This window comes from Heterodontus francisci, chromosome 36 (genome assembly GCF_036365525.1).
Source record: "Heterodontus francisci isolate sHetFra1 chromosome 36, sHetFra1.hap1, whole genome shotgun sequence".
Lineage (NCBI taxonomy): Eukaryota > Metazoa > Chordata > Chondrichthyes > Heterodontiformes > Heterodontidae > Heterodontus > Heterodontus francisci.
In genome coordinates this window covers 41,404,871-41,419,194 of record NC_090406.1, presented here as the reverse complement: position 1 = coordinate 41,419,194, position 14,324 = coordinate 41,404,871, and positions in this window count along the sequence as shown.

Here is a 14,324-nt window from a genome sequence, read left to right as displayed (position 1 = left end):
AAATAGCCAGCATTTCACACAATTAACTATTTTTGGAACATGGTGAGTGAGGTTATGTAGGCACATGCAGACACAAATGCAGATATATTACATCATAAAAGTAACACTGTAACTTTGTATCTGCAAAAAAATTTGAATGTCAGCGATGTGTGAAAATCTGCTTTACGTGCTGTTCTTTGCAAAGGCTTCCCACTGAAGTGTGGCCTTCAAACATAATGCATCGAGCAGAATCTTAAATGAAGATCAGAAATTGACTTGTGCCCCTGCCCCCACCAAGCACAAACAATTTTGTCTGTGCCAGCTCGTGCCTATTGAATTGTTGGTACTGCTTGGGCAGCCTGAGGCTAATTTTCCACTGCCCGCCTTCTGGTTTTTGACACAAATGGGATGGTAGGCAGACAAAAATAGTCTTAGAAATGGCCACGTTAGCTGTCTAGTGCTGCCATGCAAAACCAGCAAGGGCCAATTAACATTAAAATGAGAACCCTGTTATTTTTTTAGGTGCTGAGCATTATTTTCATATGACTCACCAGTGCTGCCTAATCCCATGTACATATCATGGGTGATGCAGAATGGGAGGAAACCTGTTCCAGCGGTACTTAAAGAGGCACTCACCTGATTTTGCTTTAATGACTAGAACCATTTGACAGGCATCTTGCTGTTAGTTCACAGTATTTTTTGGTGCAGAATCTCTCTTTTATATTGCAGTGGTTGGACGATCTTCAGAAAGTTTAGGGAGGTAGAGGATGAGGAGTAGCAGCACGAGGTGAAAGGACCAAATGGAGACCACAGAGAAAGAGAACTCGAATTACCCTCCTAAACGGTTCAGAGTTACATAACCAAGTCTCGGAGGAGCAGTGCATAAGGAGGCTGTCACAGACCTGCATCACCTGCTGCAACCAGACCTGCAACCCACTGCCAAAGCTGGCACTGCATTCCCTGATCGCCAGCAGCACATCATTTAGGTCTGTCCCCGCTAACCTGGCAGCTACCAATACACTTTAGTATTGTACCAATCCTCCATCCTCCCACACTTTGACACTGCACAGCAAGTTAGAGTCCTTTGCTTAAGGAGAAGGGCTATTGCCTGCAGGCTTAGCTCATGATTGATTTGAAGATTCCCTACTCACTGGCCCAACTTCATTGAAACTGAATCCAGAAGTCATCCAAAGCCCTCACTAAGCAGACCATCAGAGTATTCAAGCAACTTCCTCCAATACAGCTCAGAGAGATTATTGTATCATTGTAATTTGCTGTACGCTGCACAACTTTTCTCTGCAATGAAAACACATAAACCCAGTGGATCAGGACCTCCAACCAAATGACAGACAACACAGATGACATTCAGGATGACAAAGGAGAGCAACCAGCACCATCCTGCAGCCTGGGCTCTTCAGCAGCAGCTCAATGAAGAGCATTTCAGCTGAGCAATCCCTCCTTCCTCACATTAACAGTCATGTTCAGCACCTATTACATCTCAAATTTTTCTCAGTTCTGATGAAAGGTCATTGACCTGAAACATTTCTCTCTCCACAGATGCTGCCAGACCTGCTCAGTATTTCCAGCACTTTCTGTTTTTATTTCAGATTTCCAGCATCTGCAGTATTTTGCTTTTGTATTAATGTTCAATGCGCCCCTTACCCAGGGACCAACATTGAAATACATGTCACCTGACATTGAAGGCCATTAGCTACCACAGGAATACTCTGCATAAAAAGATTTTAAACTGGTTATTTATAATTTTTCTGGTTTACATGAATGCCCAAATACCATCAAAATAAAAATCACCCAGGTGCTAGCCAATAGTGCCTTCCTCAGCTGAGCTCCTTCCTGCTTTATTATGCCTCTTATTACAACCAGGTGAGAAAGGTGTCTAGGGGTCTGTTACTATATTTACCTGGTCTTATTGTAACAGCCTTTAATTTTAAACACACTGTGTTTTGCGCTCCCCTTTTGTGAATCCTTGTTCACAGCTTTTCAATTATAAGGCAAAGAAACCAACACACCAAGTTTTCTCAGGTTTAAAGAGGAAGGATAAAATTTTATTAAAACTTATACTTAAACTCTAATACGGTTAACACCCACGGATATACAACGAGCCCATGCTAGCATGCACATGCGATACACACATCCAAATGGGGACAGAAAAGAGGAGAGGAAAATGTAATACAGAGGGGTTTGAGGAAATATCAGAAGAGTTTCTTGTTTACTGTGCTTCGAGCTCACTTGATTACAGCTAGTCTTGCTGTTCTTTGGGGCCCAGTGTTCTTCTTAAACCTTGTTCATGTAGGAGACTTTTCTCTCTTTGAGGTTCACGTGTTTTCACAAGATTCAGTTCCGTAGGAAAGAGATGGAGGCAGGCAGGATTGGAGAGGTTCTGCTTCAGTTCCAAGAGCATAAGGCTTCTTTCTTCACATCCTCTGTTAGAAGTTCAAATTCAAAACCTCCAACAGTCATGTGACCAAAACTGGTCTGACCACTTCTTCTGTGTATTGGGGAAGCAACGACTGGGTCCCCATTGTTCCAACACTGTCACTTACAATGCAAATGTCTTTCCAGTCAGGGGATTGTAATTTTAAGTTTTAATGTTCATGTGGCAAAATCATCTGTGCCTCAGTCTTGGCAGGTGGGGGGTTTGTCCGACACTTTGAGGAACTCTCTGGTGCTGTCAGCATGGGGCATGGAAGGCTGCTGCACCTCAGAGGAGTACCTTTGAGACGCTTGTAGTCGGCAACTTCTAGGAGCTCGAGCCTGACTGCAGGTTATACATGATATTGTTCACCTGTCGGCACAAGGGTCAAAGAGAATTCTTTTGCCAGCTTCTTCTGCTCTCCCAACAACAACTTGCATGTTTGCACAAGCTTTCATATTGGAAAATGTGAGGTGGTGGGCGTGGGGTGGGTGGGCGGAGATGGGGGAGGGTGTCCAAAGATTTGTCAAAGAGGCAGATTTTAATGAGGGTCATAAAGGAGGAGAGGTGGAGGAGTCTAGGGAGGGAATTGCAGAGTGTGTTGCCTAGCTGGCAGAAGGTAGAGCTGCCAATGGTGGGGTGAGCTGCGAAAGGGAAAGGGTGAAAACGAGAGGCTGCACTCACAATAACAGAAAGGTCAGGAAGAGGTTGTAGGGCTGGAGCAGGTAACAAAGATAGGGAGAGGTAAAGCCATTAAATTTAAATATAAAGATGAAAATTTCAAATTTGATGCTTTGGCAAACCAGCAGCACATGTAGGTCAGCAAGAACCTAAGTGATGGGTGAGCAGGACATGGTTCAGGATAAGATATGGGCAGCAGCGTTTTGGATGAGCTTAAACTCATGGTGGATAGGAGTCTGGTCAGGAGAACATTGGAATTGTCGAGCCTGCAAGTAACAAAGGCATTGATGAGGCTTTAGGCAGCAGGTGGACTGAGGCAGGGAGGAGACGGGCAATGTTATGGAGGTGGAAGTAGGTGGTCTTTGTGAGGAGAGGATATGGGGTCAGAAGCTCAGCTCAGGGTTGAATGCAAGGCCTAGTCTGCAAACTGTCAGGTGTGTCCTCAGACAGTGGCCAGGAGCAGGTTGGGATCAGTGACAAGAGGGTGAAGTTTGTGGTGGGGGTGTAAGACAATGGTTTCAGCCTTCTGTAGATCAAGTGCTTTTCTGCCACTTATTGTAATTTAGGGGCAATATCCATTTTAGACTTAACTATTTAAAAAAGATATACATTTATGTTTCTCTGGCAGTCTCATTTCCTTATTCAGGTAGATATTAAAGATTTGGAGGACAACAGGGAATATTCCCAGTGTTGCGACCAACAGTCCTCCTTCAACAAACTTTGTGAAATAAGCAGATTTTCTGGTCATTTATTTCATTGCTGTTTGTGAACTATCTCATCACAAATTCCAAGCCAATAACAATGAGGCTTGCAGCGCTCACTGTTATAAAGGAGGAAATCTGACAGCAACTTCCAGAGTACACACATGTGCAGTTAATGCAGAAATTCAGAAGCTGCTGTCAGAGATACCCAGCTCCTCCAAGGACTGCACTGTTGGAGTCCTCACCATTAGACTCAGCACTAAAATTGCTGTAATGGCGTGCACTTGCTGTACATGCCCATTAGTTCAGAACTAAAAATGGCTGAAAAATTTAGGACTAGTGTAGTCAGGAGTAAGTGGTGTAAAAAGTGATAATTATTGCTGAACAACCTCTCTGGATTTGGAAAAGTATTTTTTCAAACGTGGGTCTCATTTCCTCAGAAGAAAATTAATGTTGGAGATTTAGAATTTTAAAAAAATGTACTTTTTCTGATTGTTTCTTTTATCTCTCTCCTTTAATCCCATCTGTATTGCATAATCTTTATTTCTGTTTATCTACATCATTTGAATCTAATTTGTATTTCCTGGATTATACTTCCTGGTTTGAACTTTGCATGTCTCAGTGAGGATTCTTCAATCAGATTGGTTGAAAAGCCTTACTGTTGCTAGCCCTGTTCACACATACCACAGATCCTCTGTGGAGGTCACTGAACTGGAAAAGATGCCAGATTAGTGAAATTCTCCGTTGACAAGCCCACAAAATGTATGTGGGCAATTGTCAGTGAGATGGATGGCAAGCGTTGTTCCTTTGCTGCCGAGAGCAAAATCCAGGCGTTTATGTTTTGCCGCATGAGTCACTGTACTCCAAAAAGTAAACCATTGTGTTGACTTGCTTTACAATAATTCAATGACATAAAAAGCTGTTGTATTAAAGTATTTCTTCACTAGCAGTGTCCCCTGTTGGCAAGTGCATGTATGCGCACATCAAGTCAGGCTCAGCTGTGATAAGTTCCATTTGCCAAATATCTGGCTGACGCAGACACTCCTCTCTCGTCTATGAAGCAAAGCATGGCCACTTAAGTAAAGTACCAAAGAGTGGGCAGTGCCCACATAATTCAGCACCTTCAGGAGCCGAAACATCTGAGGTTGGGGGAAGGGAATGTATTTAGTGGCCAATTTTACTAAGTTTCCTCTACTGGTGAGGAGCCTCATCCACAGGCTGCATAGCAGACTGTTGTGGGCCCGATGCCCATTATTTTACATCCAAATAAAATTAATGGTACAGAAAAAAAGAATATATTCTAATGCCAGAACTGCCCCAACCAAATATCTCTATCATTCGTGAGGTTCTGTACTAGATCTGTATGGTTAGATGGACAATGAAGGAGGATACAGTTTAGTGTAAATCATAACTCAGTTCCATTCACTACAGAGCCCAGGGTGGGGTGGGAGGACAAGCTTAAGATGACAACCACCAAGAACTAACCCTAACCCTAAATCTATAACCCATAATGATACTGTGGCTCTAAAACCCTAGCTTTCAATTTGCACAAAATGCCATAATCTTCCCAGTACAAGACCTTTCCCTCCCTTCCCTTATACAAAATAAGTCTGCACTGTAGGCTATGAAGTGGGAGCACTTTTAGATATTACCTTTTAACTCTGTTCCTCCAATCTCATCCTCTTTTTCTCCTGAGACTGCTGACTTTGCCATGTTTGGGTCCATGCATACTCAATTCTCTCCAGCATCTTGACAAAGTTCTTGATGTGCAAACGTTGGCAAGTTGTTGCCTGTGGGCAGGCCATCACAGTTTAGCACAACCTGACAAACATACATACGCATTTTCCACCAGGGTAGTGACCTGGAGTGAAAACTCAAACTGATTTTTCCCTAACCTAACAACATTGAAGTTAATTGTGGAATTCCTAATAAGAGCATATGAACAGGAGCAGGACACTTGGCCCAACAGGCCTGTCTCATCACCAGCACCCTCCCTTTTTTAATCCCCACCTTTTTTCTAGATCTGTTATTACCCTTATTTATTATATTTCCCAAGGAAATATCCATCTTCTTTTTAAACACCTCAGTTGATTCTGCACCCATGCATCCAAAATTCCCACAGTCCTGTGTTTCCTGATTTCACTTTTACTCGGTTTAACTCAAATCCTAAGATTACACTGCCTTGTACTAAATTCCTATACTAGAGGGAAGAGCTGTTCCCTCTCTACCCTCCCAATTCCCATCATTATAGAATCATAGATTGGTTACAGCGCAGAAGGAGGCCATTCATCCCATTGCGTCTCTGCTGGCTCTCTGCCCCACTCATTTTCTATAGTCCAGCTTTTTTTTCTCTTCAGCTGCTTATCCAATTCCCTTTTGAAAGCAACAATTGAATCTGCCTCCACCACACTCTCAGGCAGTGCATTCCAGATCCTAACCATTCACTGCATAAAAAAAACTTTCCCTCATGTCCCCGTTGCTTCTTTTTCCAATCACCTTAAGTCGGTGTCCTTTGGTTATGAATCCTTCCACCAATGGGAACAGTTTCTCCCTATCTACCCTGTCCAGACCCCTCATGATTTTGAAAACCTCTATCAAATCTCCTCTTAATCTTCTCTTCTCTAAAGAGAACAACCCACTTTCTCCAATCTATCCTCATATCTAAAGTCTCTCATCCCTGGAACCATTCTCATAAACCTTTTCTGCACCCTCTCTAAAGCCTTCACATCCTTCCGAAAGTGCAGATCCCAGAATTGGACACAATACTCTAGTTGAGGCCAAACCAGTGTTTTATAAAGGTTCATCAGTGAGGGGCATTTTATGCTGGCGGCAGGGGTCTTGACATCAAGGGAAACTGACGCCCTGATCCCTGCGTCGCCTCTTCTACAGAAGGCCCAATGAATTTAATGCCAATCAGGTACTTAACTGGACTGTGGCAGGCCTTCCATAGGATTTAGGACCCCATTGTCGGAAGCCCCGGCATTGCAGAGCTGCCGGCCAATCAGAGGCCAGCAGCTGCAGCGCCACTGTGGAGGCGGTGGTTGCTGCTGTAGCTGCAGTGACCAGACACTGAGGAGTGGCGCTAGAATCAGGCTTAAGGTAGGTCAGGGCGGGCGGGATCTCACCGGGACGGGGAGTCAGCAGCAAGGGCGGTGGGGGGTGGCCCTCAGTGACCCTCCCCCCCACCCCCCGCTTCCTCATGCCAGGTCCTTCGTTCAGGCACTAAATGCCTTTGGACGAATGACCTCCCCCGCCCCACCCTACCCCGGAGCCAGGAAATAGGCCCCATTGATTTTTGTGCTGTGCTTCCCATGTGGCGACAAGGCTGTTCGCTGCATGGGTAATTGCAGAGGGAAGAAGCCCTTAATTGGGGGTTAATTACCCAGTTAAGGGCCTCAATTGGCAGTGGGGCGGGAAGGCCGTTCACAGACCTTCCTGCCCTGGACTAAATTTCGGCGGAGGCAGAATGTTGGCGGGTTCTCCTCCAGTCACCATCCCATTCGATTTTATGCTCACTCCATCTCCAAACCCACCGCAGGGGACAGTATAAAATTCCACCATAACTTCCTTGCTTTTGTACTCTATGCCACTACTTATAAAGCCCAGGATCCCATATGCCTTATTAACCTCTTTCTCAATCTGCCCTGCCACCTTCAATTTAAATACCTCAATCAAATCACTCTTTAACCTCCTGATCTCCGCAGAAAATAGCACAAGTTTACCCAGCCCCTCATCATCCAAGATATTATCTTGGTAAATTGTCACGAGAGTCCATCTAAGGCTGGCAAATCTTTCCCTGAGTGGGCCACCTAAAATTTCAATGCCCCAAATCAGATCTGACGAGGGGGTCTGCAAACTGGAATTTATATTTTACGAATGAAATGTTCCCAACACCGTGCCACTGGGACTCTTATTTTGAGGTGGTGAGTGTCCTTGTGCAATAATGCAAAGTCAACTCAGTTAAGAACATGTGGTACTCTGGGTTGCACTGGGAGTGTCACCAGAATCATAATGTTCAGCACCATTAACTGGTTCCACTTAAAGGGCCACCATTTCTTTTTAAAAAATCCTTTGGGACGTAAAGCTCCCTTTCAAGATTTATCATTCAGACATATCACTACATTAAAGGCATTATACAAATGCAAGTTGTAATTGTTGAGTCTGAACAAAAGTAGAAGCCTAAGTACAGAGAGATAATCTATTACAATGAAAGTGCAACCAGGAGAAAAAGTTTAAAGTAAAATCAGACCTCTCCTTCAATGCCTGATAACTCTTCAATATGACCTTCAATGCCTAGAGTAATGTGGCACTTTTAACTGGATTATTGGTCAGCAGATCTCTTGCGATGAATCCAGTTTTCCACTAACTTTTTTGAACATTATTTTTTTTAAATTAGCTATATACCTGGATCCCTAAATATCTTCATCCATCTATCCTTCCCCCACTTCAGTGTTCTCCATTTAAAACGTATTCCCATCTGTCAACCTGTCATTCTAGCCTTCAAAGTTTATCACCTCACTCTTTGTTACATTGAACCACACAGTTCATTCCAGCTTTTGCCAAAATTGACAGTTCTACTCTGTATTCACAAATTGAGGTCATTTATAAACAGTGAAAAGCTGAAGCCCCAGAATTTATTCATCAGGGACATAGGTTATCATTTCCTACCAATATGCCCCATTTATCCCAGGTCTTAACCAGATTTTACCAACCACAAGTTAACGCATCTAAATCTGTTGGCTTGAAGACATGCTAGTTTCAGAAAATATCTGCAGTATTTGTTTTTTGCTTGTGTTGCTACTTCACTCCCAATTTACATGCAATTTAAAAATCTCTCACTTTCTGTACTATTTTTCCAACAGGTCTCCTTGACATGAGCATGCATATACTACTATCTCAGCTCATAGCAATCAATTTGTCTCAATTGACCACTCACTCACTGAAATAATGGCCCTGATATTCATGGGGAGGTGGGGAGGTTGCGGGGAGGGCAAAAACGGCTGAAGAACAGGAAATTAATGGCAGGATCCCCAACCTGTTTTAGCTGCATTACCTGCCTAGCCACCAGCAGGGGGCCACAACCTTTGGGATTATCCCTGCCAATTGTGAGGGGGTGAGAAAGGGCACAAATCGACAGAGAGGCCGCAATTGGAAGAGGGGAGAAAGAGGTCATAGTTGGGAAAGGGAAGAGAGAGGCCACAATCGGAATGGGGAGAGAGACTTGTATCAGGAGGGAAAAAGAGAGGCTGTGATCAAAAAGGGAAGACCAACTGAGATTGGGAGGGGGAGGTTTTTGCTTACATACGAAGTAAGTAACACAAATTCCAGCTCGACACAGCACTTCTTCAACAGAGTATTTAACTCAGGGAATTTGGTGAGTGAGGAAATTCGGCTAGGTGAGGGAAGAGGTGCTTTTTTTTTGCAAGACAAGGAACAGTCTGAGAGAGCGAGTGGTGAGTAGCTGGTGTTTCTAGATAATAGTCTAGAACATGATTGTCCAACATATGTCCTGTGAAACTTAATCTGGCCTTTCAAGGGTTTCCATCCAGCCACTGGTGTAAAATGTCAGGCACCTCAGCAGGCCACTATAGGTTTCTTAGGACCCTACTCCCACACAACATGGCTGTACTCAGCAGGGAGGCAGCATTCACAGCCTGTCTCGAATATCTGCATTTATGGTGTGTGCACAGACGGCAGGGGGGGGGGGGTGTGCAGCAGGTAGTGGAGAGCAGGGAGTGGAGAGTGGAGAGCAGGGAGCAGGCAGTGGAGAGTGGGCAGTGGAAAGCAGGGAAGGGGGAAGAGGAGAGCAGCGAACGTGAAGTGGGGAGTAAGACACACACAGAAAGAGAGCAGGGAGAGAGAGAGACAGAGGGAGGGGGAAGAGGGAGACAGAGAGGGAGCGGGGAATGGAGACAGAGAGGGAGTTCGAGAGAGAGGGAAAGGGAGCGGTAGATGAAGGTGGGAGATGAGAGGGGGGAAGAAAGAGAGAGTCTCAGGGAGGGGAGAGAGTGAGAGAGGGGACAGAAAGAGATCAAGATCACTCCTGACAGATGAACATCTATCTGGAATACTCTGCATTGCTACATCAAGTGTGCGGGCGGAGATTGCGCACTTATGCAAGCAAAAATAATGCCAGGTATATCAGTAAATCAGTGTTCAATATAGCGAGGAGAAAGTAAGTCATTAAATTAGACTTCTCATTTAAAGCGTCTTCACAAAAATGCACATTTGTTGTTTTGATAGATACATTTTTAATGCCTTTATCTTTCCAAAATTTTCTCACCAGCCTCCTATGTAGGACAAAAATTGTAATGTGGCCCCCTCACACAAAAAGGTTGGACACAAAAATAAGAAATGCTGGAATCACTCAGCAGGTCTGGCAGCATCTGTGGAAAGAGAAGCAGAGTTAACGTTTCGGGTCAGTGACTCTTCTTCGGGGTCAAGGTTGGACACCCCTTGTCTAGAAAGTAAAGGTATGGCAGGGTACCTCAGCCCCATGAAGTGCACACCATCTGCCATGTGGGAAATTCTGGACACTTCTTATGTACCTGGATGACCACATGTGCAGAAAGCATCACCAGCCAGTGCAGCTCGAGCTCTGGGTTTTGGAGCTTTAACAGTGAGTCATTATGGGGAACCACGGGACTGAGAGCTTTGTGGATAGCACGTTTGTGGAAGTGGTCACCCTGCAGTTTAAACATGTGCAATCAGTGAGGGAATGAGTGACCACCAGAAGGACAAGGAGGACCAGGCAGGCAGGCAGGGATCCCATCAGTGCATCTCGTTCTCCAACCAATGAGAATGATGGTATCTCTTGGGAGTGCAGGCAGAAACAAGTCTACAGCACCATGAGTGACTCAGCAGCACAGACTGGGAGGAAGAAGAGTGCAAGAGCAATAGTGGTAGGGGATTCCATAGTGAGGGGAACAGACAGGCACTTCTGCAGCCGCAAGCATGACTCCAAGATGGTATGTTGCCTCCCTGGTGCCAGGGTCAAGGACGTCACTGAGCAGTTGCAGAGCATTCTGAGGGGGGAGGATGAACAGCCAGAAGTCGTGGTCCATATCAGCACCAATGACATAGGGAGACAGAGGGTGAGGTCCTGAAGGCAGAATGTAGGAAGTTAGAAGAGAAATTGAAAAGCAGGGCCTCAAAGGAGTAATCTCCAGATTATTCCTGGTGCCACGTGCTAGTGAGTACAGAAATAGGAAGATCGAGCTGATGAATACGTGGCTGGAGAGATTGTGCAATAGGGAGGGCTTTAGCTTCCTGAGGCATTGGGACCGCTTCTTGGGGAGATGAGACCTGCACAAGCTGAACAAATTGCACCTCAACAGGGCCAGAACCAACATCCACGCAGGGAGTTTTGTTAGTGCTGTGGGGAGGGTTTTAACTAGCTTGGCAGGGGAATGGGAACCTGAGAGTAGATTCAGAAGGGAGAGAAGAAAAGCTGAAAATGGAATTCAGAAAATTAGGGCAGAGGAAACAAAGGGTAGAAAATGGACAACAAGAGAGTTTGGCAGTGTTAAATGGCAGAAATTATAATGCAAGAAATCTAGGGAATAAGGCAGATGAGCTCAGAGCACAGATTGACACATAGGAGTGCAATATTATAGCTATTACTGAGACATGGATGAAAGAAGGGCAGGAATGGCAGCTCAACATTCCTGGTTACAGAGTTTTCAGACGAGATAGAGAGAGGGATAAAAAAAAGGAGGGGCCGTCTCAATGAGGAGGGATGATAAGATTGAAGGATCCTCAAATGAGGTCATAAAAGATGAACTGAAGAACAAAAATGGGGCAATCTCGCTACTGGGAATGTACAATAGACTCTGTAAGCCGGTCACACGTTTACCCCAGGTACCTTTCCCCCAAATATTGTGGAATCTTGCCTTGCTATTGAGATCAATGGCACATAACAAGGACACATAAAGTATTTGCTCTCCCAAATTACTTTATTTACCTTCTACCCAAACTATACAGATATACTCACTGTACTAGTTCAGAAGAAGGAATTTTCCTCCACACAAGATCAGGGGGCAGGTTGTTCAACCTTGCCCGTCTAAGAGGAATGTCCTCATCAGGGAGCTCCTCTCTGCTGACCATGCTGCTTTAACATCTCACACTGAAGAGTGTCTGCAGAGTCTCATCGACAGGTTTGCGGCTGCCTGCAACGAATTTGGCCTAACCATCAGCCTCAAGAAAACGAACATCATGGGACAGGACGTCAGAAATGCTCCATCCATCAATATTGGCGACCACACTCTGGAAGTGGTTCAAGAGTTCACCTACCTAGGCTCAACTATCACCAGTAACCTGTCTCTAGATGCAGAAATCAGCAAGCGCATGGGAAAGGCTTCCACTGCTATGTCCAGACTGGCCAAGAGAATGTGGGAAAATAGCATACTGACACGGAACACAAAAGTCCGAGTGTATCAAGCCTGTGTCCTCAGTACCTTGCTCTCTGGCGGCGAGGACTGGACAACGTATGTCAGCCAAGAGCGACGTCTCAATTCATTCCATCTTCGCTGCCTCCGGAGAATACTTGGCATCAGGTGGCAGGACCGTATCTCCAACACAGAAGTCCTCGAGGCGGCCAACATCCCCAGCTTATACACACTACTGAGTCAGCGGCGCTTGAGATGGCTTGGCCATGTGAGCCGCATGGAAGATGGCAGGATCCCCAAAGACACTTTGTACAGCGAGCTCGCCACTGGTATCAGACCCACCGGCCGTCCATGTCTCCGCTTTAAAGACATCTGCAAACGCGACATGAAGTCCTGTGATCACAAGTCGTGGAAGTCAGTTGCCAGCATTTGCCAGAGCTGGCGGGCAGCCAGAAAGGCAGGGCTAAAGTGTGGCGAATCGAAGAGACTTAGCAGTTGGCTGGAAAAAAGACAGAAGCGCAAGGGGAGAGCCAACTGTGTAACAGCCCCGACAAACAAATTTTTCTGCAGTACCTGTGGAAGAGCCTGTCACTCTAGAATTGGCCTTTATAGCCACTCCAGGCGCTGCTCCACACACCACTGACCACCTCCAGGTGCTTACCCATTGTCTCTTGAGATAAGGAGGCCAAAGAGAGAGACTAGTAGTTGATAACCCCACATGCAAGAGTTCGTCCTCGGGTGGTCAGTCCGCCGAACGAGTTCTCTTCATGTCTTCAGTGACTGACTAGCTCTGTAACACAGGAGTCTGTGTTCTACGGGCTCTTCCCAGGGACGCACACCGAGATAAACATCAACTGCTACTGGAGGACTATCAATTCGGTGAAAGATGCCCTTTGGTCTGCCCGAAACTTGCTGGTCTTCCAGCGCAAAGAGTTGTCCACGACCCAATGTTGCAGACTGGCACATTCCAAGGTCCAGGACTACGTGCTGAGGGACGCACTAAAGCTTGGGGCAGCCATGGCAAAGGCTCAATGGGGAAAGACCACTGTGTAAGGTCCCCCCACCAAGCTGAACTGAGGGGCTGGATCCATGGAAAACCGCTCGAACTGTATCCGGAAAATATTTGTTTGCTGTAAAATGTACATGGCATGTAAAATGAAATGGAAGGAGGCAACTCACTCCTGTATTGAAGGAAACTGATCTCCTTTGCACTGTCTGTATTGTCTGACTTGGTGCTGTTTGGAACTGTTTTGTAATGTATTTTTTTACAGATTTTTATAACTAAAGTATATTTTGGAAATAAAAAAAGATTAGGTCACTCTTCCTAGCAGCAGCAACAATGTCCTTGTGGGCTGTGGCTTCATACCCCTTTCTGACCTTGGTCCCTTGACATATTAGGTAATGTCTCAAACTGGGTCATCCAATTGGGTCTCAGTGCCTTATCAATCCCACCATAGCTCTGCAAGACCACCTGCATGTGGTTATTTCCTGCACTCTACAGGGAGGGGGGGGGGGGGGGTCTTAACTACATACCAACAATGGATATATTATCTGCTTCTTGATAAGGCAAGAAAGAAACCATTCACACATATTCCAAGAGGTCATTGTCAATGAGAGTGATTGTAGACAGACTGTCTGATGTTGTAATAGCCCAGGGCTACCACTTCAATGGCATGTCCTGACTTGTTTGTGTGTGTGTGTGTGTATCCATGTCCAGTTACATTGTCTTTATTTTTAACAAGTCTAATATGAGTCCCAGTAATGATGTCTTTGGTCAGAATTCTTTCTTTTTTCCCGATGTCCTTTGCCTCCATTTTCTTATCACCCTTTGCCAAACTCTGCCCACAAGATTACCAGGTCCCAGTTTACAGCTGCAACAAACACATTTTGCAATTTGATACACTCTTAAAACATAAACAGAAATCCAGCAAAAATGCTAAAAGCAAATAGCTGAATAAAACATTGCATAAAGAAATGTTCCCCTTACATCATCCACCCCTTAAATGCATAATTAGTTAATTACATTATTGTATTTATATTAATTGATTAATTGATCCTGTTCACCCTCTAATAAACGCATCATTCTTCTCGCTCTCCTACATCTTTGACGTTTGCAGGAGAGGTGTAATAAGTGAACAACAATTG